This window comes from Panthera pardus, unplaced genomic scaffold (genome assembly GCF_024362965.1).
Source record: "Panthera pardus isolate Hobbes unplaced genomic scaffold, ASM2436296v1 HiC_scaffold_21, whole genome shotgun sequence".
Classification (NCBI taxonomy): domain Eukaryota; kingdom Metazoa; phylum Chordata; class Mammalia; order Carnivora; family Felidae; genus Panthera; species Panthera pardus.
The window spans coordinates 6,752,917-6,777,886 of record NW_026526777.1 but is presented as its reverse complement, the minus strand read 5'-3'; the positions used below and the strand labels follow the sequence as shown (position 1 = coordinate 6,777,886).

The window sequence follows — 24,970 nt, the reverse complement described above, 5'->3', positions numbered from 1 at the left end:
GATGTCCGTTGAATTAAGTTGCATTTTTCCTGCCCCCCCGCCCCCCCCCCCCCCACCCCCGGGCGGCTCAGTTAGTTGAGCGTCCGACTTCGGCTCAGGTCATGATCTCCACTTTTGTGAGTTTGAGCCCCGCATCAGGCTCTGTGCTGACAGCTCGGAGCCGGGAGCCTGCTTTGGATTCTGGGCCTCCTTTTCTCTCTGCCCCTCCCCGGTTCATGCTCTGTCTTTCTCCCTCTCAAAAATAAGTCAACATTTAAAAAAAAAAAAATTAAACTGCATTTTCCCCCACCTGCCATTCCTTCTGGAACACAAGGAAGCAGATTCTTCCCGTTGTAACTGACACCATGCTAACTGAAACAAGCCAAACACAGGAAGGCTAGTACTGCATGATTCCGCTTATATGAGAAACCTAAAATAGTCAAATTCATAAAGTCAAAGGCTGGGATGATTTCCAGGGGGCTGGTGGGGGAAGAGGGAAAATGGGGAGTTACTGTCCATACCCATAAAGGTTCAGCTAAGATGAACGCACTCCAGAGATCTGCTTCCAACATTGCACCTACAGTCAACAACAACGTAGCCTACACTCAAACTGTGTTCAAGAGGATAGTTCTCATGTTACGCGTTCTTATCAAAATAGAAAAATTGAAGGGGGGAGTTGCACCCGGGTGGCTCAGTCAGTTGAGTGTCCGACTTCGGCTCAGATCACAGTCTCAGTTTGCGAGCTCGAGCCCAGCATGGGGCTTGCGGCTGTCAGCACAGAGCCCGCCTTGGATTCCCTGTTCCTCTCTCTCGCTCAAAAATAAATAAAACATTTTAAAAAATTTTTTTAATAAAATTAAAAAATGTTTAAAGAATCCTGTCCTCTACTCCTCCGACCAGCCAGCACGTGGTGCTCATTTACTCAGCGTGGTGCCACCATCCCCGAGACCTTCTGCATCCAGGAAGCAACAAAACAACCCGGGGGGCGAGAGCAGGGTCAAGGGCAAGGAGGTCTGTTTGAGAAGCCCAAGCCTCAGGGGGCATCGATGAGCCAGTTGGTGCTCCTCAGAGCTCTGGGAAGCCTGGTTTCCCAGGCAAATCTCAATAAAAACGGCCCAGATGCTTCCCAGAGCCCAAAGCTCATGCAACTCACAGGGTCCCTGAATGAGGAGGGAACCCTGGGCCCCTATGTCAGCCACACGGACATGTCCCTTGTTGTTCCCTCCATAAACAGGATGAGGGAACGTCAGTTGGTGAACGAATTCATGACTCACAACAATGCCTGGTGGGGGTAAGGGGTTTTCAGTAAAAGGAAGGAGCAAAGTTTTATTTGCCACACACACCCAGGAGCCACAAATTAGCAAAAGAATGAATACAAATTAAAAAGACAAAACCCAGGCATTTCAAAGCAATTAAAAGCCGAACTGTAGGTCCCTTTGTTGTTGGATTGGAAACACCATCTGTTGGATTGTCAACGGAAGGACAGCCCAGGGCTGGGGGGGCCAATGCATCAGACTCACCCTCGGGGTATGGAGGAGGGCCAGTGTAATTCAAACAAAAATTACTCAATTTTATAATTGATTTAACTTATTTTTAGTCATGGTAATTCACTCGGAAATTTCAAAGAACACTAGGGAAGGAGGAACCGTTTTACAGTTATAAAAAAAAAGGCATGTGTTTTCAAAGGGATGAGCAATGTTTTTAACATGTTTTAATTCTCATCTTTTACAAACAAGAAAACGAAAATTCAACTGTAAGGCCTACCCCAGCACGGACCAGGTCTGTCTTACTCACCGGGACGTGCCCGGTGCCAACAATGCCCGGCACATGGTAGGTACGCAACGAGTCGTTGTTGAATGAATGAACGAGAACCAGAGAAAAGACGTGACTTGGCCGGCATTATGCCCGTTGACATTTTGGCAGAGCCGGTGTGAGTGACCTAACCCCAAACCCAGTGATCGGTCTACCCTGGAGTGGTGGTTAATTAAGAACATGGGGCTCTGGAGCCAGGCTGCCCGGATTCCCGAGGCAGGCCTACAGCTTACTAACGGTGTGACTATAAGCAGGTTATATAACATCCTCGAAACTCAATTTCCCCTTCCATAAAATGGGGATAATCATGGTCCACTTCCCAAGGGCAATTATGAGCATCAGGTGAGGAAATATAGGTAAATTATTTAGCAAATGCCCAACTCACAGGATGTGTTCGGTATACAAGGCCATTATCCTTATACCACAGTTAAGATGGGACTAAATGATCTTCGTTCCTAATGGTTCAGCGTTGTCTTCTGTGCTCTTGGTAAGTGAGCCCTTTGAAGAATTAGCTTGAGACAAAACTTGAAGTATTACTTGTAAATGACACTTCACATTTTTTCCAGAAGTCCATCAACCTAAAGTAAACCCCCAAACTAGCAAAAACCTAAGTCGATGAGACAGTCTTGGAGGGAAGGTCCTACGTTATTCATCACTTTAACCCCTAGAAAGCCTAGCCTAGGAGAGGTGGGATGGCCTTGGCAGTCAAGAGCACGGATGAGGGTCCTTAGTTGCAGAAGTTTCTATTCTACCTCCTCCACTTGTTTACCGGATGACCTGGGGCAAGTGACTTACTCTCTGTGCCTACGTTTCTTCAATTTACAATGAGTTTAACAACCGCACCTCCCGACAGGGTTGTTTGTGGTGAGGGCCCTTCAGGCACTTGGACCGGCCGTTGCCACGCGCACTGGGCACGCATGTGGATTCATGTGCAAAGTCATGAATTCAGCTACATGACAGTGCATGATTATCTTTCCATTCACTGTCCTTGCAGCGGTTAACCACACTGCAACTGGCCCCAGAGCCACGGTCCCAGCCCACGGGGCAGCCCTGACGCCAGCCTGAAAAGATGCACGGAACAGCACACGAAGCCAGCACCGATGACTAGAACAAAGTCCAGTCCGTCAGACTGAATTTAAAAACCCGGGTCATGCAATAAACGTGGGGGAGGGGGGGGTGCAATTTTCTGGCAGCACATTGTGAGCGGACCCCAGGGTTTGGGTCTCCATCATCAGTGGACAGACACAAAGCCACCAGAGTATCAGTCCACGGACAAGAGTCTGAGGAGAGCCAGCATCACCAAGCTGGTTCTCGGCCAGCACCAGCCGAATTTCGAGTGCTGGGTGCCAGGGATACTCTCAGCTTACCTTCTACCCCTTTGTCCTTCCCTGGACCTTCTCCAGCCGGGGTTCTGGAAGCCCCAGCATCTCAGGTCAAACCAGGACAGCTCTTGGATGATCGTCTCTACTGACGCACCGCACCCCCCCGCCCCGCCCCCGGACACCCCTCCTCCGTGAGTCAGGGCAGAGTCTTTCTTACAGATAGATTCATAACACACGCACAACTCAGAACACACTGGTAGATTTTATAGAGACACCGCAGGGTTGTAGTTATGAGTCTAGATTCTAGAGCCAGGAGCTGCCTGAGTTCAAATCTTGACCGAAGCACTCATTTACCGTGGGTGAGATACTTAACCTGTGTCTCGGTTGCCCTATGAGTAAAAATATAACAACTGTACCCACTGCACACGGCTTTGGAGGGAACATGTGTGAAACAGTTAGGAAGTATCTGATAAATTGTAGGCGCCACGCATAGCTGGCTAGTATAGCATACCCCTCACACTAGGGCGGAAAGGTATCAGTGTAAAGGAGACAAAAGAAGACACAAAGAAGTCTCGGGCTGAACGGGACAAAAGACTGTGCCCACTCGTGTGTGCTGGTGTTTGGACTGGAGAAATCTGCTGGTCTCCTGGTTTCCCTCTTGACCCCTGCTCAAGTAATCCCCTTGGTAAAAGTCACTTAGAATGAGTCCAAAGCAAAGGCTCTTGCAAGTGCCCCCATCACTCTACTTGCATAACATTGAACTTGCCCCAACCAATCTCATTCAAATTTTCCAAAACAATCACCTTTGCACTGAGTCAGCCTGGAAAGTTTTAGTAGATATGGTTGCCGGTTCAAAAACTGTGAGGAAAACACCAGAGGCTCACCTACATCATGCTTTGCTTCTCTGATCGCACCAAAATATGAAAGGGTACCCGCAAAAATGACCCGCCCTACTACCTCATTAGTGCTTGGCATGTGTACCCCCAAATACGCATCGTCCGCGATGGGATGAGGTGTGTAACTGCAATTTGGCCAGAATGGATGAGGTCGAGGTCTTAGAAGTCAACCTCTCCCCATCCCCACCATGGCCCAGGCAGCGTCACCTCTGTTTCAGTGCATGAGGCACTTGCTCCATCACCACCAGAAATCTGGGTCACGAGAGAACACGGGTCAGAGTGTCATCATAGTATCACACTCAGTTAAAACCAGAACTGGGACAAGAACACCCAGGGCAACTGGCTGCTAGGATCAGAGCTCTTTTCCTGGGGTAGCTGCGAAAACATCTCTGATTATGTCCTTTCAACGGTACACAGAACCAACAACATGAAATAAAATGAATAAAACAAAATTTAAGGAAAAATGCAGAACAAAGCAACATTGCTCTTCGACCATGATCACTCTCAGAAATCGTAAGTGGGCTCTCACATTGTGAGGGAAAGTCTACACCATCAGCACCAAACTTGCAGAGGCAGGGGAAAGGATAGCAAGCAGTGGTGCCATTTTATGGCCATGGTGGCCACATTTGTTCTTAGGCTTCGACAAGTGCACTAGGTGCACGGGAAAGAGCAAACCCTTGTCAGTATTCCTGGTCTAGGTAATGACCGGCCTCTGCTTCCTTCTACCATATTCAGGGCAGTTGGAGGGACATCAGAGAGGTGCAACTCTGTCTCATAGGAACCCACAAGACCACCTTACCAGTCATGAAATGAAGACAATGGCAGGCAGAGGAGAGGCCAGAAGAGCCCAGAGCGTGGCAGCCTCACTGCCTTCCTCCTGCTCTGGATTTTCCCACTTTCCACCCTGTCAGGATCCTTCCTGGGCCCTTAAGCAGAACCTTCCCCTTATGTGGATAACATTAACAAGAGAAAACGAAGCTTAACACCGTCAGCTTTGCTACACTCTTCGCAACACAGGAGGCTGCAACCAATAGAAGTCAACAAATGTTGACTTCATCACCATCAGCATCATCATCTTCAATAAGAACGATGCATGTTTACTGAGGACCTATACAAAGCTGTGTGGCAAACAAGACAAAGAGGACACAGTCTCTCCTCTTTAGTAGTTGTCTAGCACTGTCTGGTGATGAATTGAAGGTCCAGGATATAGATCCTATACCATATGGATAGGAAGCCCAGCTTTGCCACTAATAGCCACGTGACCTGAGGCAAATTGCAGCCTCTCTCTGCCTCAGTTTCCTTATCTGCAAAATGGGAATAATAACAAAGCCTTCTTCATAGGATGCTTCAAGGGTTAAATGGGTCAAAGGGTTAAAAAGAGTGGCTAAGAATTCCACAGTATTTATTTTGGTAAGACAGTCTCTTCACCTGTGAAGCACGCTGTCTCTTCAGATATAAGACCTGGAAGGGACTTCAGCGAGCATACAGTTCCACCTCCTCAGTGTGCAGGTAACTATGAGGCTGTGGGACACCAGTGGACTTGTCTGAAAACACACATCTTGTTAAAGGAGCCTTGGCATTAGACCCAGGCCCCTCACCCAGATCTGCAAACTGACTCCCAGTCTAATAAGCTACTTTATAAAGAATTCTGCTGACCCTCCACATAACATATTTGTATTTTAGTGACTCAAATAAAGAAATGGAAAATGGTAGGACTATTGTGGTAACCACACCATGATAAGATACATGGAGAAATGACTTTAAGGCAGTGGGTCCCCAATTATCCCATTGCATTTGTACATTATATGAAAGACCACAACTATTTCTGCTTCACCCTATTCTAATATATAGTTTGAGAAGGAAAAGTTCTGTGACCCAGTTCAAGGTTAGGTGTTATCAACATCATATATGCTTAAAAATGTTTTGCTTGGTTTTAACCATGAATATTTATGGTAATAATCACATAAGGTGGCATTAGTCTGTGTGTGTGTGTGCATGTGTGTGTGCATGCATGTGTGTATCTGTGTGTCTGTATTCCATGTATATGGCTTGCAAAGCTCCCAGTACCCACACCCCATGAATTTACATAAAATCCTCTTCAAGTGGTTGGTTGTTGGTTGGTTGAATCATTTCAAGATTGTTCTGCCCACACAAGCAGAATCGGTCTACTGGGAAACATATCATCTCTCTCTGAACCTCTCTTAAACAACTATAAAATCTCTTATTCACAGACATTCTCAAGAGCTCACATAACCAAGTCTGGAACTTTGGGACTTAGAGAACCCTAAACATAGCTCCTCAAAAATGAGTCCTATTCCTTGTGCTTCTTAAGAAGTCCAAATGAAGAATTGATGGTGTTAGATGGGAAGAAAGAAACCACATTAACAACACATTACACTAATGTTCTTGGCATTTGGCTTCAGGTGCACAGAGTAGAGTTCTCATGGTGTGGAGGTGTATTATTGACAACAATCAAGGTAGCAAATCTTTCAGCTTGTAGAATTCTTTATACAAAAAATAGAAAGGTATTTTGTCATCCCTGGTCAAACAGAAGGCTATAAGGAAGAGACGGCAGGTTGTCCCCATTAAATAGAACAGGAAACTGAGACAGAAAAAGTTAAGTGATGTAGACCCAGAGAATCAAAGACTTATAACTGGAAGAAGTCATTCATTCAAGGGCATGCAGCAAGTGAATACTAGTCCTGCAACCTAAACTTGGGTCTCCTGAATCTGAGTCTAGAGCTTTTTCGCAAAATAAAGCCACACAGAGGCATCTTCTCTATTGTGTTCTTTTGATCTATGTGCCTACTCTTCTGCCAGTACCACGGATTACTGTGGTGATCTGTCAGGACAGTCTTGATTACTATAGCTATATAAGTCTTCAAATAGGATAGACTGATTCCTCCCACTTTATTCTTTTTTTTTTCAAAATTATTCTAGTTATTATAGTTCCTTGCCCTTTTCATCTAAATTTTAAGATAATCTAGTTTATATTCATTTTAAAAATTGCTAAAATTCTGGGCATCTGGGTGGCTCCATCAGTTGAGCATCCAACTTTGGCTCAGGTGTTGATCTCATGGTTGGTGAGTTTGAGCCCCATATCTGGCTCTGTGCTGACAGCTAGCTCAGAGCCTGGAGCCTGCTTCAGATTCTGTGTCCTTGTCTCTCTCTCTGACCCTCCCCTGCTCGTGCTCTCTCTCTCTCTTTCAATAATAAATAAACATTAAAAATTTTTTAAAAATTGCTAAAATTCTGATAGAAGTTGTGTTAAACCTGTATATCAGTTTGGGGAGAATTGACATCTTTGCTACATCGAATTTTCTAATCCATGAACATAGTATGTCTCTCCATTTATTTAGTTCTTTTGATTCTTTCCTTGTGCTTTACAAATTTCAGCATATAAGTTCTTTTATATATAGTGTTTATTTTGAGAGAGAGAGAGAGAGAGAGACAGAGAAACAGAGCATGAGCAGGGATGGGGGCAGAGAGAGACAGAGACACAGAATCAGAAGCAGGCTCCAAGCTCTGAGCTATCAGAGAATAAGCGGGGCTCTAACCCATGAAGTGGGAGATCATGACCTGAGCCAAAGTCAGACACATAGGTGTCCTCAGCATACAAGTTCTGTGCAAGTTTTATTAGATTTACACTTCAGTGTTTTTGAGTGATTATAAATGACATCGTCTTGGGGAAAAAGCATTTGGTCTTTCACAATTGAGTGTGCTATTAACTGTAGACTTTTTCTAAATGCTCTTTATCAAGTTGAGGTAACTCACTTCTATTGCTAACTTGCTTAGGGTGCTTATCATGAGTGGGTTTTGGATTTTGTAAGTGCTATTTCCATATCAATTAATATGATCCTATGATTTTCCATATTGAACCATCTTTACATACCTGGAATAAATCCCACTTGGTCATAGTATACAATTCTTTTTTACATTATTGTATTCTATTCGCTAATTTTTTGTTAAGGATTTTCACATCTATTAATACAGCCATTCCTGTTCTCTTTGGGTTAATATTTGCATAATATAACTTTTTTTCTTTTTCATCCTTTTTCTTTCAACATGGCTTTATCATTACATTTGAAGTGCGTTTCTGGCAAATAGCACATAGTTGAGCCATGTTTTTAGAGCACTCTGCTATCTTTGTTACGTTATAGATTCAAAACAGTTAAAACGTCAGCAATTACATGTATTTCAATCTAATATATTAGTTTGTTTAATCCTTAACATGATAATAGCCCTACGCTTCACCAGCCTGGGCTAGTCAGCAAACGGGCCACCTAGTTCTGGTCCCTGGAGTTGTTTGTCACAGGCTGTACATATTCTAACAAGCCCACCTGCTCAGGGAGCCTTCCCCGCTAGGGAAAGAAGGAAAGTTCCAAGTCGCTGGCTAGACCTTTGGTCTGATAGTTCTTGCAACCATGCATGCCACTCATAACTGACTGCTGCTGAGTTGGGGCAGACAGAGGGAAATATGCTCTCCTTATGATCCCCAAGGGTCTGAGCAGCAGGGGCCAAAATCATTGGCAGACCAAGTGCCTGGGGGAGAGTCCCTAGCCAATTAAAAAAGGAGAACCATACTTCAGCCTGAGCCAACAAAGCAGCAGTGTCCAGCTCAAGTGAGGTCCACCAAGATAAACATTGACCCTCCCCACCCTCCACCCTCACTGTGGATAAGACACAGGGCACAACCTTGGGTCTGGTCCAAAGCAGACACACAGACACATCAGGGGCCTCATGAGGTTATAGCTCAAGGCTGTTCTGAACATGGCAAGAGTCCCCTGAATGTTCCAAAGAGGACCCAAAATTAAATTTCCTCCCTTAAAAATGAAGCAGCTAATCAGATGACTCAGGGCAGAGAAGCAGAGTTCCGCACACAAGTCATGGCTCCCTTCAGCTGTGAACATCCTTGGGCTGGGAACGTTCACTCTCCTACCACCCCCACCATCCATGCAGGGTCTCCTGGGATCTAGGCGAGTTTGGATGGTTTGATTAATAAAAACAGAAGGATATAATGGTCTGCTAAGTACCCCTGTCACCATGGAGAGAAGAGGACCTGGGGAGCCAGCATAAAGAAAAACAACAAAGATTCTCAATCAACCCACAACTGTAAATTGGCATAAGTCAATCAACCAAACTGCAGCTGAAGACCATATAGATGAGATATTTTCTCGCATGAGGCCCTGGAAACCTTTCGCCTTCATCGAGGCTGGGCACAGTACACATTCAACAGCATATGCGACCTCTGTGTGGCAGTAATGTATTTTATAAAGGCTAGAAAACAGATCCAGAAAGGTTAAGACACTTTCTCAAGGTCATCCAACAAATGGGGAAGCAGAGCTCAGGCTTAAATTCTGGTTTCAATCCAGACCTTTTGGCTCCAGAACATACTTTCTCCATTCTACCACACTCCATCGCAGAAGCGGATGCCAACCCTCAATGTAAGGATGCAATGCTCTCCAGACTGACTTCCCTGAGAAAAGTCAGCAAGTCCCTGACTGAACCAAGAACAGGACTTGGGTTTTCTTAGAAATGTTTAGCTCTGTAGTTTCAATTTTATAAGACTTGGCGTTTATAGAAAAAAGACTGGAATGCGTTCAAGCCGATAGGATGTTGAGTAAAGTTCTCTCCCCCAGAAAGGAAACTTTCTCCAAGATTTGGTTGTCTTATTTTTACACTTTTTTTTCAAAGGAGTCCGGTTTTCCTGATGTCGCTCTGATTATGTCTGAGGCCAATGAACTGAGGCCTTCAGAAAGAAAGGAAGGAAGGAAGGAAGGAAGGAAGGAAGAAAGAAAGAAAGAAAGAAAGAAAGAAAGAAAGAAAGAAAGAAAGAAAGAAAGAAGCTAGGAAGTGTTGCTCTTGTTAAGAACGTGCCTCAGCATTGCAGGAAGCATCATGACAACATTTTACCCAAGTCTTTGATTTAAAAATAAGATGTCCATCGACGTCTTTGAGAATTTTTGCGTTTCTCATTCCATGTCAAATTGCCCCAAGGCCTCTCCTTTACCCATGGGTCTCCCAGTCTCTCAGACTCCACTGAGCTCCCCTCACCGAAACCAAGCTGGAGGCCAGCGGCTGGGCAGTTTCTTCACTTCACTGGGGTTTTTGAACACAACCTACCTCGTTATCTGAGAGACTCTAATAGAAATTGGAAGTGTACAAGTGGTTGTCGGGAGATGGATTTACAGGGAGATGTGAGGTCACACCTGGAGGGTGGCCAGCTTTGTGAGAAATGCGTCCTGGGCAGCAGACTGGACGCTCTTTTCTCATGCCTCAGTCACTCACTCTGTGACCCGGGGCCTACATTTCCTCTTCTACAAAAGAGATGTTTGGATTAGACAATCTCTAAGGTTCCTCCCACCCTGACTTTCTGCAGGCGTAGGTTCCTAATGCTAAATCCCAGAGGATTTATTTGACCAAGGTTGACACACCAGGTAGGACAGACCTTTAGCAACCAAGTATTAACAATAGCTTTTTAATGAGTGTTTACTATGTGTCATGTACCATTTTTAGTGTTCTATATCTATTGCTTCATTGAACGCTGACAGCGACCCTGTGAGGTTAGGAATTACGATCATCGCTAATTTACGTATGAGTAAATTAAGGCTCAAACAAGTTACTTAACCTACCCGAGGTCCCACAACTAGTAGGTAGGAGAGTTGACTCTTGAACTCACTAACAGTTTGGATTCAGAGCCATGTTCTTTAGTTCTATCCTCTGTGGACAGATCTGTGCAGAACTCAGTGTCTCCCCAGAAGAGTGACCTTTACTGACTTCAGGTTTCACCAAATTCATGCCCTGCTTTCCCTACAAGTTGCCCAAAACTCTGTGACCTGGGGCCTACGAAAGAGGTGTCTGAGGATTTCCCATCGATAAAAATTTTTTTTAAAACAAACAACAACAACCACAAAACCTTTGCCAAAGCCCCGGCACATCAATAATATGAAATAATATGAGAGAGGTGACAAACAGCGTATCTAGAGATCTGAGCCCAAAGCTGAGAGAATAAAAATAATATCCAGGAAGTGACTTCAGAAGTAGGATACCTTCCAGGGGCCCTGAAATCACTGACTTCCCCCAAATTCATACCCCCATGTTGGCTTCTGCCTGGTTCCCACAGCAGAAGGCTGCCTGGGAGGTGCCCTTCAGACCCAAGACGCTAAATGGAAAGTCTGTGTGGATGAGTCATCCAAGCTGGAGAGTGTAGAAAAGTCAGGAAGGAAGGAGCTGGCTAGAAGACTTCCCTCGGATGCCCCCACCTGTCTCTGCTGTAAGCCCCTCTGTGCTTCCTCCGCCTCCCTGGGTTACCCCCGACAATGAGAAACCCACCTAGAAAAGAGCTGAGGAGACTGAAAAGATGAACCGCGATTTATCCATGCATGGAGACTTGCAAAGAGTAACTAGCCAATGAGAACCCATCGACAAATAGAATATTAGTAGAATACCAACTATATATGCGAGGCAATCTGGAGATAGAAACGCCTCACCCTTTTGTCTAAATCCACCAAAGTAACCAACACAGAGTTGGAAACAGGAAACCCACAATAAATTTGAAGTCTTCAACCCAGTAACAGTAGAATTGGGAAGTGGCTCCCCAGGGGGTAGAAAACATCCTGTCCAGATCCTTGGGGAAGAAAAGAAAAAGGCAAACATTTGAGGGAAAGAGAATCTCTAGCCTCATCCCGCCGCCATGAACTTGGATCTCAACTGAACGATTATCATTCTTCCTGCACTCCTGGGAACCAGCCCACAGCATCCAGAGCTGGCGCTAACCCAGACTGGCCATGTCTCTGGGATAATATTGTTTTTGGTTCCCTTTCTGTGATTGGCCAAACCTCCTTTTGAGCACAGAGGAAACACTGTTGCCCTTTGACCAAATTAAACCCTTTTATTCCTTACAGGAAAAGGAGCGACTTTTCCCATTGTGCGGGGAAGAGAGAGCTGGGGATAGGGCACCGTGGGGAACAGCAGGATGGAGAGCACACGAATTAAGGCCACAGGCTTTGGTTCCGGCTGTATCTATTTTCCGGGGGACTTTAAAAAACACCGTACATGAGAGATGTCTGGAGGGCTCAGTCGGTTAAGCATCTGACTCTTGATTTCGGCTCAGGTCATGATCTCACGGTGGTGGGATCGAGCCCCGCATCAGGCTCTGCACTGAGTGGAACCTGCTTGATTCTCTCTCCCCCACCCCCCCCCAATTCTGCTCCTTCCCCTCCCCCACCCCACCCCACCGGCTCTCAAAACAAATAAATAAACATTTTTTTAAAAAAAACACTGCACATAATGTACCTGGCATTGTAATTAGCACGTAGTAGGTTCTTAAAAAATGGTAACCATTATTACTGTTGTTTCCTAAGTCCAGGAGGCAATAATGAGATTTTCTAAGTAACCAGCCACTAAATAAGTTACAAAACAGCTGCTTTTCCTTTAGTTTGTTAACAAACATTAGCTGAGAACCTACTACGTGCCCGAAAAGGCTTTGGGGACAGAAAGAGAAATGACACACTTTTCCGTCCTTAGGGATTTCACAGGCTAGCAAGGGGAAAGTATTACATAAACCCTTAAGAACAGTGGTGTGACAAGTGTTATAGAGCAAAGGGCTGTGTGAGCACGAGGAGGCAGCAGTTAATTAACTTGGCTGGAAGCGGCTTAGCGTGAGTCAGGACGGAATCACTGCTCTGAGCCGTTCTGCCCATTTCTGCATGTGACTTGGAGCATGTGCTCGGAAGTAAAAGGCACAAGGATAACTTCACAAGCCTCCAGGCCAAATAAATGAGTCTTAGTAGAAAGCATTCCTCACCGCTCACTCGCTTTTACGCATGTGTGTGCACATGCACACACACACGCTCCACTGCACTAACATACAGGGCATTCCAGCGCACGCGCACACACCCCAAATCATTTGCACACACACACACACACACATTCCAACTTACTCCCCCAAACATACACATACACTCCCCCAAACATAGACATACGTATTCCAACTCAAGTGCACACACACACACACACACTTCCCAACTTTCTCCAACACATGCATTCAACTTAATCGTGCTTACACGTTCCAATCAGCGCCCAGGTGGTGGCGTTTCACCTGCCTGTCTCTCCCTCTGTGCTTAGAGAAATCCCCCGGGGCCACCTCTCCATGCCATCGCGGTCCCCAGCAAGGCACACAAGGCCCTCCATGATCTTGCCCCTCTCTCGAAGTCTCAAGCCCACCCCCCCCAGGCCATTGTGACCCACTCATTTATTTACTAAACATTAACTGAGTGCCTACTATGTGAAAGTCTTTGGGCCAGGCATATTCTCCTTGTACCTCCTGCTTCAGCGGGCCAAAGCGTGGCTCCCTGAAAGCCCCAGCCTTTCTCTAGCCTCCAGGCCTTTGCTCACGGGTTCGTTCTGCCAGGTAAACACCCCACCAACGTGACATGACCACCAGCCTTCCCTTCCCACCATCATCGCCCCACAGAACTGACCGCACGCCTCTGCGATCCCATCCAACCTGTGGCAGGAGCGGCACAGCAAAGGCGTCCCTTTCTTCCAGTCGTCGTCTACCTGCCCCCGTCCGCTAGCCTGTGATCTCTGTACTACACACTTCTTCATGTGCGGCATCCAGCACGGTCCCTGGACCACGAGGAGCTCTCGGGAAGGGTTTGCAGAGTGAAGCAGTGTTTCTGCTCAGTTCCCAATTGTGAAAATGGTTTGTACCATTTATCCCTCCCCATTAAAGTGCTTCTAGAAAGGACAACTCTACATGGGTCTCTGACGTTGATATTCACTTTATTAACAATAATTACAAGGATGCCTGGGTGGCTCAGTCGGTTAAGCATCCGACTCTTGGTTTTGGCCCAGGCCATGATCTCACGGTTCGTGGAATCAGGCCCCGTGTCAGGCTCTGCACTGTTTGGGATTCTCTCTCTCAGTCTCTCTCTGCTCCTCCCCAGCTCACGCGCTCTCTCTCTCTCTCTCTCTCAAAAATAAATAAAAAAACTTTTTAAAAAACCCAAAAGAACAATAATTACAATGTCATGAACAGATGACAGATAAGTTTTGTACGGTGTTCTACACCACTCACATTCAGACTCCTGACTGAACTGTGTGTTCACAGCAAAAGGGAAGAAGCGTAACGTCATAAGCCTGTAGACCAAGCAGATGAGTCTTAGTAGAAAGCATTTTTGACAGAGACAGAAAGTAGAACGACAGTAGCCAGGGGCTGGGCAGGAGAGGAAAAGGGGGGCTCCTGCCTAACGGGTGGAGACTTTCGGTCTTACAAGATGAAAGCACCGTGAGGAGAGAGGGAGGTAATGGTTGCATGTTACGAATACAGTTGCCCCTTGAGCATGAGTTTGAACTGCATGCGTCCACTTCTGTATGGATTTTTCCCCCATGAACACAGTACAATACTGCCAATGCATTTTCTCTTCCTTATGGTTTTCTTAATGACATTTCCCTTTCTCTCGCTCATTTGGTTGTAGCCATACAGTATGCAATACATGTAACAAACAAAATCTGTGAATCAACTCTTTATGTCCTCACTAAGGCTTCCAGTCGACAGTGGGCTATTAGTAGTTAAGATGGGGGGGGCATCAAAAGTTAGGCACAGATCTTTGACTGTTCAGGGGGTCAATGTCTCACAACCCTGTGCTGTTCAAGGGTCCGCTGTATAGTTAATGTAACGAAACTGTGTTCTTAAAAATGGTTAACACGGTATTCTTATGTTACATGTATTTTACCGTGATGAAAAAAAATTGGAGGAAAAACGGGAGATTTGTTGGTGAGACAGTACATACAGCGAAGGGGTGGTCCACTCGCATCAAAAGATAAATGTCACACTTTGCCCTGTTCACTGATCACCTGTGAAAGAGGGTTAATCCTGCTCTGAGTTATTAACTCCTAGCAGGGCACAGTCCCTGTTGCTGGTTCGTTCATCCTTCGGCGTCTGTCACTGAGTATCTAACGTGTTCCCGGTTCTGTGTTACGTGCTGGATACCCTATCAGCGAGTTAAGGGTCTACGTTATTGGGGTACGCTGAATCCTGTGACAGAAACGACCAGCCCACAGTGACTGAGAATGCGAAGGGTCTCTGCAGGTGGGGACACCCTCCCTGAGATGACTCCCAGACCGGAAGAATGAGAAGGAGCCACCAGGAGAAAGGTCTGGTGAAGCTGGGTACTCCATGCAAATAAAACAGCCTGCAAGAAAGGCCTCAGCAGAAAAGGGTTTTGGCCCGTTCAAAACAAAAAGAACCCCAAGTGGCTGGGGTGGAGACGACCAGAGTGGGTGGAGAGCCTCGTGCCACAGAGAGCTTCACAGCCACGCCTCACAGTGACGTGCTGTGATCTGAATTGTCCCCTCTCCCTGCCAAATGCATACCATGGAGCCCTAACCTCTGCTGTGACGGTATAGGGAGGCAGGGCCTATAGGGGGGTAATTAAGGTTAAATAAGGTCATAAGGGTGGGGGTGGATCCTACAGGATCCCATAGGATTAACATTCTTGTAAGAAGAGAAACCAGAGAGCTCACAGGCTCTCCCTCTGTGCCCTGTGGGGACCCGGCAAGAAGGTGGCCAGCGGTCTACAGCCAGGAAGGTGGCTCTCGCCAGAAGCTGAACCTTTCCCAATCTTAATCTTGGACCTGCTAGCCTCCAGAGCTATGAGGAAGTAAGTTTCAGTTGGGTAAGCCATGCAGTCTATGGCATTGTGTTACGGCAGCCCAAGCTGGTGAAGAGGTTTGAGTTTTATACAAAGGAAATCAATGAGAAAGCTTAAACAAGGGAGTGACATCAACTAATATGTATATTTTTTAGGCCACTGTGTTTGCTGGCACTGGGAGGAAAGGTGGGGACAGACAAGCACTGGAGGTGGAAACAAAGAGCTACCTCGGTCATGGTCACAAGGCAGGCCGTGGTGGCAGCCAGAACCAGGGCAACGGCGGGAGCCCGGCAGACCTGCTTTGCTCTGGAGCACAAACACGGCTTGCTAGCGGCTCATGGGTGGAAAAAGGAACGAGCAAGGATGACTGAGCGTTCTGGCCTGACTGGCTAAGTGCATGTGTCACCACTGATTGAGTTTGGGAAGAAAAGAGCAAAGAGTTTAGAGGAAAAGCCAATTCGGTTTGGGACACACGAAGCTTCAAGTGCCTATGAGTCATCCGAGAGGAAATATCAAGAGCTCTGATTGTTATCTGTGTCCGGAACTAAGAGGAAAGGCCAGGGCTGGAGACAGGAAGTTGAGGGACAGAAGCATATAGACAGCACATGAAGTCGGAGACTGGCACAATCACGCAGTGTATTTGAGTAATGGAGACGAGAAAGGGGCCAGAACCCCGAGTGAGGCTCTTTCTACTCTACCACATTGCCTCTTTTTGCCTAGATTTATCAATGGGGGCAAGTAGGTAAGTACGTAGAATAAATAGAATAAAATGGGCATAGCATAAGCCACTGGTTAAAACTCGGGAGTTAGTCTTTTTTTTTTTTTTAGAGTGCTATAGATGGAGGAAAAATGGAGACCTGACTTGTTGACAATACTTACAAAATGAATTCTAGTTTAATTAAGGTTTGCGGTGGTATCTTTTTAAAAGTAAAGCAACTTCTCTCCCTCCCTCTCTCTCTCTCTCTCTCTCTGATAATGATAGATAGATAGATATAGATAGATAGATAGATAGATAGATAGATATAAATAGGCAGATAGATGATAGATGATAGATAGATAGATTGATAGATAATAGGTGATAGATGATAGATACATAAATACACAGACAAATATGATACATAGATAATCTGCTGCCCATACATAAATAAAAATACAAATTTCATGAAACTAAAATGCCTCATATTCTCATCTTGAATAAGTCACGAGAGAAACAGAAAGCCAGAGCTGCCCTAACATGAGTTCTTTCCTCTCCCATGATTCAGTAAGCATTGGTGTCACATTTAATTTTTCTAGTCAAGAAAAATTGTCTCCATATGAGTCAAAAGGGTTCTTCACTGTTCTGGACCCGGCATGATGCCTCCAACACGAAGCTGCTATGTGGAATCAGGCCCCGTGGGGGTCTATGGGGGACACAGGCAGGATAATGCCTCCATATCCCTCCTGAACCAGGGACCACTGGCTCCCAAAAGGTGCCCTCTGCGAGGCTCCTTCCACGCACGAGCCTTTTAATGATGTATTAATGTTCTTTAAAAGGCAGGGTAGGGGAAAGAATCTGGAAGGACATTTGAGTTGATTATAATATCTACAAAATTAACGTCTTTATATCTAATTACAGAACTAAAATGGACAATTAGAGCCCATAATTAAAGGACGCACATAATGATGAATTACAGTGTGCAATGAGTCGGGAAAACTCCTAATTATACTCTGGGAACCTGAAGTCCCCGGCACGAGCTCGCATTGCTATTTTCATCACAGGAAAGTACCTCCATTGAGCTCATCTCAGAAGTTTTCCGTGTCTCTGAGCGGGTCTGTTTCATAGGGACAGAGAGTCCCTGAGAACTTGCTCCTGAGAAACTTTTCCTGAGACCAGTCAGCACCGTCCACCCTTATCAGAAAGATGGGAACACTGGCAAATAGGCGAATCTCATCATTAGTGTGATGAAAAGCCAGCCTCTGGATAGTTTTGAAAAATGACTCTTTTACTGTCACACAATGGGTAGGGATTTGCCCAAGCAAGTCTTTTTAATTTAGAAGCATCATCAGAACAGTGAGTCCGTTAATTAAAAAACAAAGAAGAGAGTATATGTGAATCTATATGTATATGTGTGTGTGTATATAGTCTACTGTATGTGCACAGGGGTGTATATATATAGTCTTCAGCAGGATGTGAAGAAAGACAAATACGTCATATATCCATGTAGGTCCAGCCACTAGTGCGGGGACTAGTTTGCAAACAACGATTCTGGCATATGACACACAATGAGAGTTAGAAAAACGCTGAAGTCCAGGCATAAGAGAGAAAACGTGGAGGAACGTGGGGCCAGAGGATCTACCTGGATGGAATGCTCCCAGGACATCAGGCACTTTTACCAGCACTGCCCGTGCAGACTGACCCATTAAGCAGATCACAACTGTATGAGATGGGCATGACTCTTTTGCAGGGGACACAGCGCAGCACAGGGTGGGCAATCGCTTGCCCAAGCTCACCCGGCTGGTTTAAGTGGCAGGATCGGGCTTAGAAGCCCAGCGTCTGGCCACGGAGCCCAGCAGTGATCCACAGAAGGCTTCCCAGTTAAGAGTGACCCCGCCAGGTCTGTCAGGAACATGAGGTCTGGTAGCTCTGGAAAGGACGGACTAACACGGAGGGAAACCTGCCATATGGAGGTTGTCGGGAAAAGTGGCCCAGACAGGGTGACAAATAAAGAGAGAAGAGACTTGAGGGAACAGAAAGGGTGGGGCTAATGACCGGCAGGCATGATAGGGAGGGTAGGTCAAAGATGACGAAGTTTTTGACCCAAATGGAAAAAATAATAATAATAAAGAAAAAAGAATCGTAACAAACTTATCAGAGACAGGAAAGGGAAGGAAGAATATAATGGAAACGTTAAGTTCTTGCACAGATGCTGCGCCTTTGAAATGCCTACTAGAGGTTTCCACCAGGGGTTTTCCACCAGGCAGCTGGAGATTCAAGACAAGAGCTTGGGCAAAGGTCAGGCTGGAGAGACTCGCTGAACAGAGGTCTCTGAGGAGGGGAGGCCCAGGCCGGCGGAGACCCAGGCCGCCCAGCACAGCCGAGGGAGGGGACTCACAGGACAGGAAAAGAGGGTCAGACGAAGGGCGTGACTCCAGGCAGGAAAGGCATTAATAATCAATCATCTCCTTCCAGAGGCTCCCCGCCCCTAACCCACACTAACCCCCGACGTCCGCATGCATAACCCACACCCTTGGAAAACGATAACCTTCAGGAAATACTAAAGCTATGACCATTCTTCCAGCTACAGAATGCGTAAGCTGCGGAGAGGAGAGGTGCAGCACCGGGACCACAAGGGCCCTACCATAGCGCTGCCTGGTGACAGCGGGCGGCCACACTCGCGGTGGGCACGGCCGAGCTTGTAGAGGTGTCCAATCACTGTGCTGTGCACCAGAACCTGATGGAATGTTGTGTGCCGACTACTCTTCAATGAAAGCCACAAATAAAGACGTGATCGTTACTACTCATTGGAATTGCTCAACAGGAAGCTCGGGAGGGGACGAGGGGTAGGGACCGTCTTGCTCACCACTCAATCCTAAAAGCCTACTGCTTAGCCTGACACAGTCCGTATCAGGACACGTTGACCATGGACCTCACCGGTGAGAAGTTAGCAGCAGGGGCTCATTCCCAGTCCAGTGCTGTCTACCACTCCCCGCCGCCCCCCCTACCCCCAGACCGCCGCCTGTGGTCTCTGGGGGCGGCCCCCATGTCACAGAGCATGTGTGTGTGCTGACAGCGTGCAGAGGCCAGACCACACCCCTAATTTACTGTGAACCTCCTGGCCCACGAATAAAAGATCCAGTCCAGAATTTCAACCACCATAACAAGCAGAGAATGTTTACTGGGGCCAACGCAAAAAGCATCCTTCTACCCTCTGGCTCCACAGAACTTGCACCAGAGTCAAATCTCTGAAATTAATGTTCCGGCTCCTCAGCTAACATAACCACTCGCTTCTGGCAAATCAGAGAGGAGCCACTTATCCTTTCAGACCGTGTGAGCCTTTGGGTATCCGACCCGACACAGGCAGCTCAGGGTCAGAGGCAGCAGCAGAGCCGAATTCAGTCAATATCGTCAGAAGTATTCAGGCTGATATTAGCTACGTGGTCGATGCCCAAGAGAAAACTAGAGGGCAACGGTTTCTTTAATCATGGGGACCATAGTCTTGGGTCTGTCAACTACTAGGCTCTAGTCCCCAGCTATTCAAACACTAATCTAGAGGTTAGCGTCAACTTGTTCTTGTAGATGTGGCTAAAGTGCATCATCCGTTGACGTTATATAAGAGATCATCCTAGACAATTTGGATGGAACCGATTTGATCCGTTGAAAGGCCGCAAAAGCAGAGCTGAGCCTTCCCTGCAGAAGAAGTTCCACTGGGGACAGCAGCTTCAGCCCAGCACCAAGATCCCCAGCCTGCCCTCCCCGGTGGCCTGCCCTGCGGGTTGGGCACGGGCCGAGGCAGCCCCCGCGGTCACCTACGCCAAGTCCTTGCAATAACCTCCCGACGTATATCTCCTACCGGTTCTGCTTCTCTGGTTGAACACTGAACGATGGCATCCGGGGTAGCCCTTGAAAAGATGCATCCAGTCAGTAAATATTCGTTGAGTGTCAGCCGGATGCCATGCCCTGTTCTAGATGGCAGAGATGCGAGAGAGTAGAGCAAAGACAGGTAGAGGGGCTGCTGTGGGCGTCTTGTGACGTACGAGTGCCTGAATGCCTGCTGCGCCGGGTGCTCCCCCTGTAGCACTATGAACCCTCAGTTTTAGGTACACAGAGATATGGAGACACACACAGGGAAGAAGGCTATGTGACCACAGAGGCAGGGGTGGGAGTGACTGCAGGAGCCACTGGAAGTAGAAGAGGCAAGGAAGGACGCTTCCGTAGAGCCTCCAGAGGGACCCCGACCGTGCGGACACCTTGATTTTGGACTCCTAGCCTCCAGGACTGTGAGACAATAGATTTCTATTGTCTTAAGCCACCCAGTCTATGGCAGTTTGTTAAGGCAGCTCTAGGCAACTAACAAAAATAGTCAAATTCATTCGTTCTTTTTCCTCAGCAGTATTCGTCCCATAAATCGGAGACTAAGGTCTGATGTGTCTAACATCCACATGCTTAGCCAGGGTTTCCGTGTGTCAGAGAATTAGTGTGGAGGCCCCCTGCTGCTCAGCGCCCACTCCCAGGGGCTTTCCAACTCAACTTTGTTCACAAACAGGCCACCAGCCCATGGGTTAGTTTGCCAAATTGACTATTTTAATACTGTATTAAAATTGGATTCATCTTGGTCACCGGATCTTCTTTTTTTTTTTTTAATTTTTAAAACTGCTTTTTTTAATGTTTATTTATTTTTGAGAGAGATACACACAGAGTGCCAGCAGGAGAGGGACAGAGAGAGAGGGGGACACAGAATCCACTTGGAGCTGTCAGCACAGAGCCCGATGCGGGGCTCAGACTCACAACCCGTGAGATCATGACCCGAGCCGAAGTCGGATGCTCAACCAACTAAGCCACCCAGGTGCCCCGGTCACGGGGTCTTCTCTACAGTTGTCCTTTACATTTGTCACCAGAGGGAAGGGCCTCACTGTCTCAGCCCAGGCCCTGCCCTGTTCCCTACAGACTTTTCAAGTTCTTTGCATCAGTTTGCATTTTTCCAGGCTGAATTGTTCTCCTTCCGGCCAGCCTCTATCCAATTCTATGAAATAATTCTTGGTCTCCAGTAACTGCCTATCGATGCAGCTGTTTTTATATCTTTTTAAAAATATTTTAATAAAAGCTGGTATTTCCTGCAGATAATTGAGGAAGATGTCCATTAATGCCAATCTTAACGAGGTGCCCACAGGCCCCTTTTAGACACTGCCCTGGGGTAGGGTGGGGGGTCAGTGTCATTGTTGGGGTGTCCTTTGTAATTCTCGGGCCACATTTGTAGCACCTAAGCCAGCCTCAGCACTGGGATATCATCTTGAGAACATTGGAAAAGAGGTGGTAGCTAGAGGGTCGTCTGGGTGGCTCAGTCGGTTGAGTGTCTGACTTCGGCCCCGGTCATGATCTCACGGTTCATGGATTCGAGCCCCGCGTTGGGCTCTGTGCTGACAGCTCAGAGCCTAGAGGCTGCTTCGGATTCTGTGTCTCCTTCTCTCTCTGTTCCTCCCCCACTTGTGCTCTGTTTCTCTCTCTCTCTCCCTCTCTCAAAAATAAATAAACATTACTTGTGCTCTGTTTCTCTCCCTCTCAAAAATAAACATTAAAAAAATTTTAATAGATATTAAAAATTGTTTTAAGTAACTGACTTAGAGATGATAGATGATAGGTAGGTGGGGAGATAGATAGATAATTGATAGACAAATAGATGTGACTAGTTCCATTTGGAAATGTGGGTATGTGTGCATATAGGTAAGCCTGTGCAACTTTGGAAAAATATCAGAAAGAATAAGCATAAAACCTTGAATGTTAAGGAAAGCAGTTATCTCTGGGGAATTAAAAGAAACGGCTGGAAAGGGAAACTTTACTTCTCATTTTATATCATTCTTAAATGCTGAGATTATTGAGTTATGTTTGTTTGATGACTTTCAGGTTCTTTTAATTTTACAAATGTTTAAGGGGAAAAAAGTGTTACATAAATGCCTATTCTTCAACTGCAACCCTATGCCAGACGATTTTACATACACGTTCCCGAAGGTACACATTTCAATCACCAGCCACTTCACACACACACACACACACACACACACACACACACACACACGCATGCACACTTTTTCAACAGCTGGGAAACTCAGCTGTGGGAACTCATCCCACAGGGATGAAGAGGCGTGCTCAAGGTTACATAACAAGTAAGTCAGAGCAAGGGCCCGTGGTCCACCCTGGCTGTCACCCTGAGCTCTCCACAGTTCACACTGCCCCCAGGGCCATCGGAGTATGTCTGTCCTTTGTGTGTTCACTCATCCAGTCCACTAATACGAAGGCGTCCCCTTGGTTCAGCATCATGCTTGGTTCTAGAAAGAGCTACAAAGATGAACAAGGCAAGTTTTCTGCCCTTAAGCAGCTCACAGTCTCCTGTGTTGTTAATATGAAACAGAAGGAAACAGAATGCTCCATGGGCAGAGACAGAGTAAGCAGCCGGGGACTGCCCAGCTGCCCTGGCTGTTCCTGTGAGGCTGAGTCAGAAGACGACTCTGATCCCCTTCTTCTTGAGTGGCCTTTGGGCTGGAACATGGCAACGATGCCCTCAACGTTCTGGTACACCTCACTTAGCTCAACCAACCTCTTCGTTTTGTCCCATGTGGACGTACGGGTAGTAGAGAGAGAGGAGGGGAGGCAGGTGTTTGTAGAAATCTGAAGGGAGAGAAGGGCTCTGGTCATGGTGGGAGCTACCCATGAGCTGAAGGTCAAACCAGTGGTTGGCAGAAGGGCGGGCTGTGAAGTTCACATTTATGTGCTGGCCAAAAAAGAAAAAAAATTCCTCTGACTCAAAATAAACAGACTTGCTGTGAGGCCCATGTGTGATTTTTCTTAGGATTTTGGGGAATATTGTAAATGATCTATATGCCCCTCTCCCCCAAAGTATGTGGGGATCACAAGCTGGGCTCTATTTGGACCATAAACAAAGGATCTAGAGAAGTATGCACTTCATCCCAGAAGCTCACTTAATTTGTTTTTTACCCCGTGGAGTTGAATTTTTATGCAGATGGGAGTATCTGTTATATCCTTGACCCGAGCCATGGTTTTGAGAAGACATAGTACGTATGAGGGGCCAAAGGGCCAATACACATGTTCATCGGAACCCCAAGGGACACGTCATGAAGGAAAAGGGACAAGAGCTAGGAAGTGCAGGATTTGACAGGTGGAGAGGGGGAGGGACACTTAAGGGCAGCAGTTACAACGTGGGGCAAGGAACAGACAGCTGTCCCCTCCTGGGACACTGAGGTAACATGGCTTGCCCGGCTTTGAAGCTGCAAGGAAGCTTGGCAACCATCCACTACCTCCCTCATGTCACAGGTGCGCCATGTGAGAATCAGAGTGGTGAGATGGGCTGGCCAGGACCACACAGCACGACCAATCCCCTGGCCTGCTTGGCCGCGTTTTGTACTCGCTCTGTGAACATGCTGTTCCCTGAACAAGCAGAGGTTCAGAAATGGGAAGGTGGGGACACATACAAGAAATAGCAAGTCTGAGAGGGGATTTGATCTGAGGAGAAAATACACATAGAAAATACACACAAACTGGAAAAGGTGAGTTGGGATTTGCTTCTGGAAGATGTCGAATAGGAGACCAAGGGGTTTGGGTCTTTTTTCCATGTAGATGACAGAGACCTACTACGTGTGTGAGAGCAGAGTTCAGGTAGCAAACTTGCTGTTTTCTGTCCCCAGGCACACATGAGGACTTCCGATTGGGAGCGAGGAAAGACCTTCAGAGTCCCAGGGAAGGAAAGAGCCCACCTTGATTTTTCATATTTTCTCTCTGAAAACTACAATTACTCCTTCATAATATCATTCCTCTTTAAAAAAACTTACATAGCTTCTTTTCTTTCTTTTCTAATAGAGAAGCCATGCATGCTTATTTATGAACTTTCAATCTTATGAAGAACCAAAATGGCTCCTATGAGCTCCTCCTCAGCTAATAAAAAATCAAGCTCAGTTAATATTTTGACATATTTTCCTCAGAGTTTTTGTTCTGTGGATTTTACATCATTATTTAATACCTTTGTGTAACTTTGAAACTTCTAATTTCACTTAATATAAAACCATAAATTCTGAAATTATCTAAAGTTCTCAAAACGAGGGGCATCTGGGTGACTCAGTCAAACGTCCGACTTCGGCTCAGGTCATGATCTCACCGCTCGTGAGTTCAAGCCCCACATCAGGCTCTGTGCTAACAGCTCCAAGCCTGGAGCCTGCTTCAGAGTCTGTGTCTCCCTCTCTCTCTCTGCCCCTCTTCTGCTCATGTGCTCTCTCTCTCTCTCAAAAATAAACATTAAAAATTTTTTTTAATTCTCAAAACCATCATTTTAAAGGCTTATAACCTGTATATTTAACCATACCCTCAGTGCTGGGCCTTTAGATCATTTCTTTTTCCTACCTAATGCTACCTACCTTGTTGTGTGTAACTTTTGTCCCCTTCAGAGTATTTCCTTAGAATAGATTCATAAATAGGAAATTCCTACATCAAATAGTATAGACAGTTTCTAAGGTCATTCACACACCTCATCGAATTGATTTACAATGCTGGGGGCATTACGATACGTATAAATAACATGTAACTCTAAAAACCAGAGTTTTT

The 24,970-nt window shown here is 46.3% G+C and overlaps 1 protein-coding gene and 1 long non-coding RNA gene across 9 annotated transcripts in view; one reads left to right on the top strand and one right to left on the bottom strand.

The window, feature by feature from the left end:
• The window catches only part of DDR2 (discoidin domain receptor tyrosine kinase 2), a 149,798-nt gene that overhangs the window by 91,569 nt on the left and 33,259 nt on the right, over positions 1 to 24,970 (bottom strand). The gene's annotated exons all lie outside the window — the stretch shown is intronic.
• On the top strand, positions 16,263 to 19,163 carry LOC109276655 (uncharacterized). The gene is made up of 2 exons (XR_002084788.2): positions 16,263 to 16,408; positions 18,945 to 19,163. It is a non-coding gene; the product is annotated as an uncharacterized LOC109276655 (long non-coding RNA).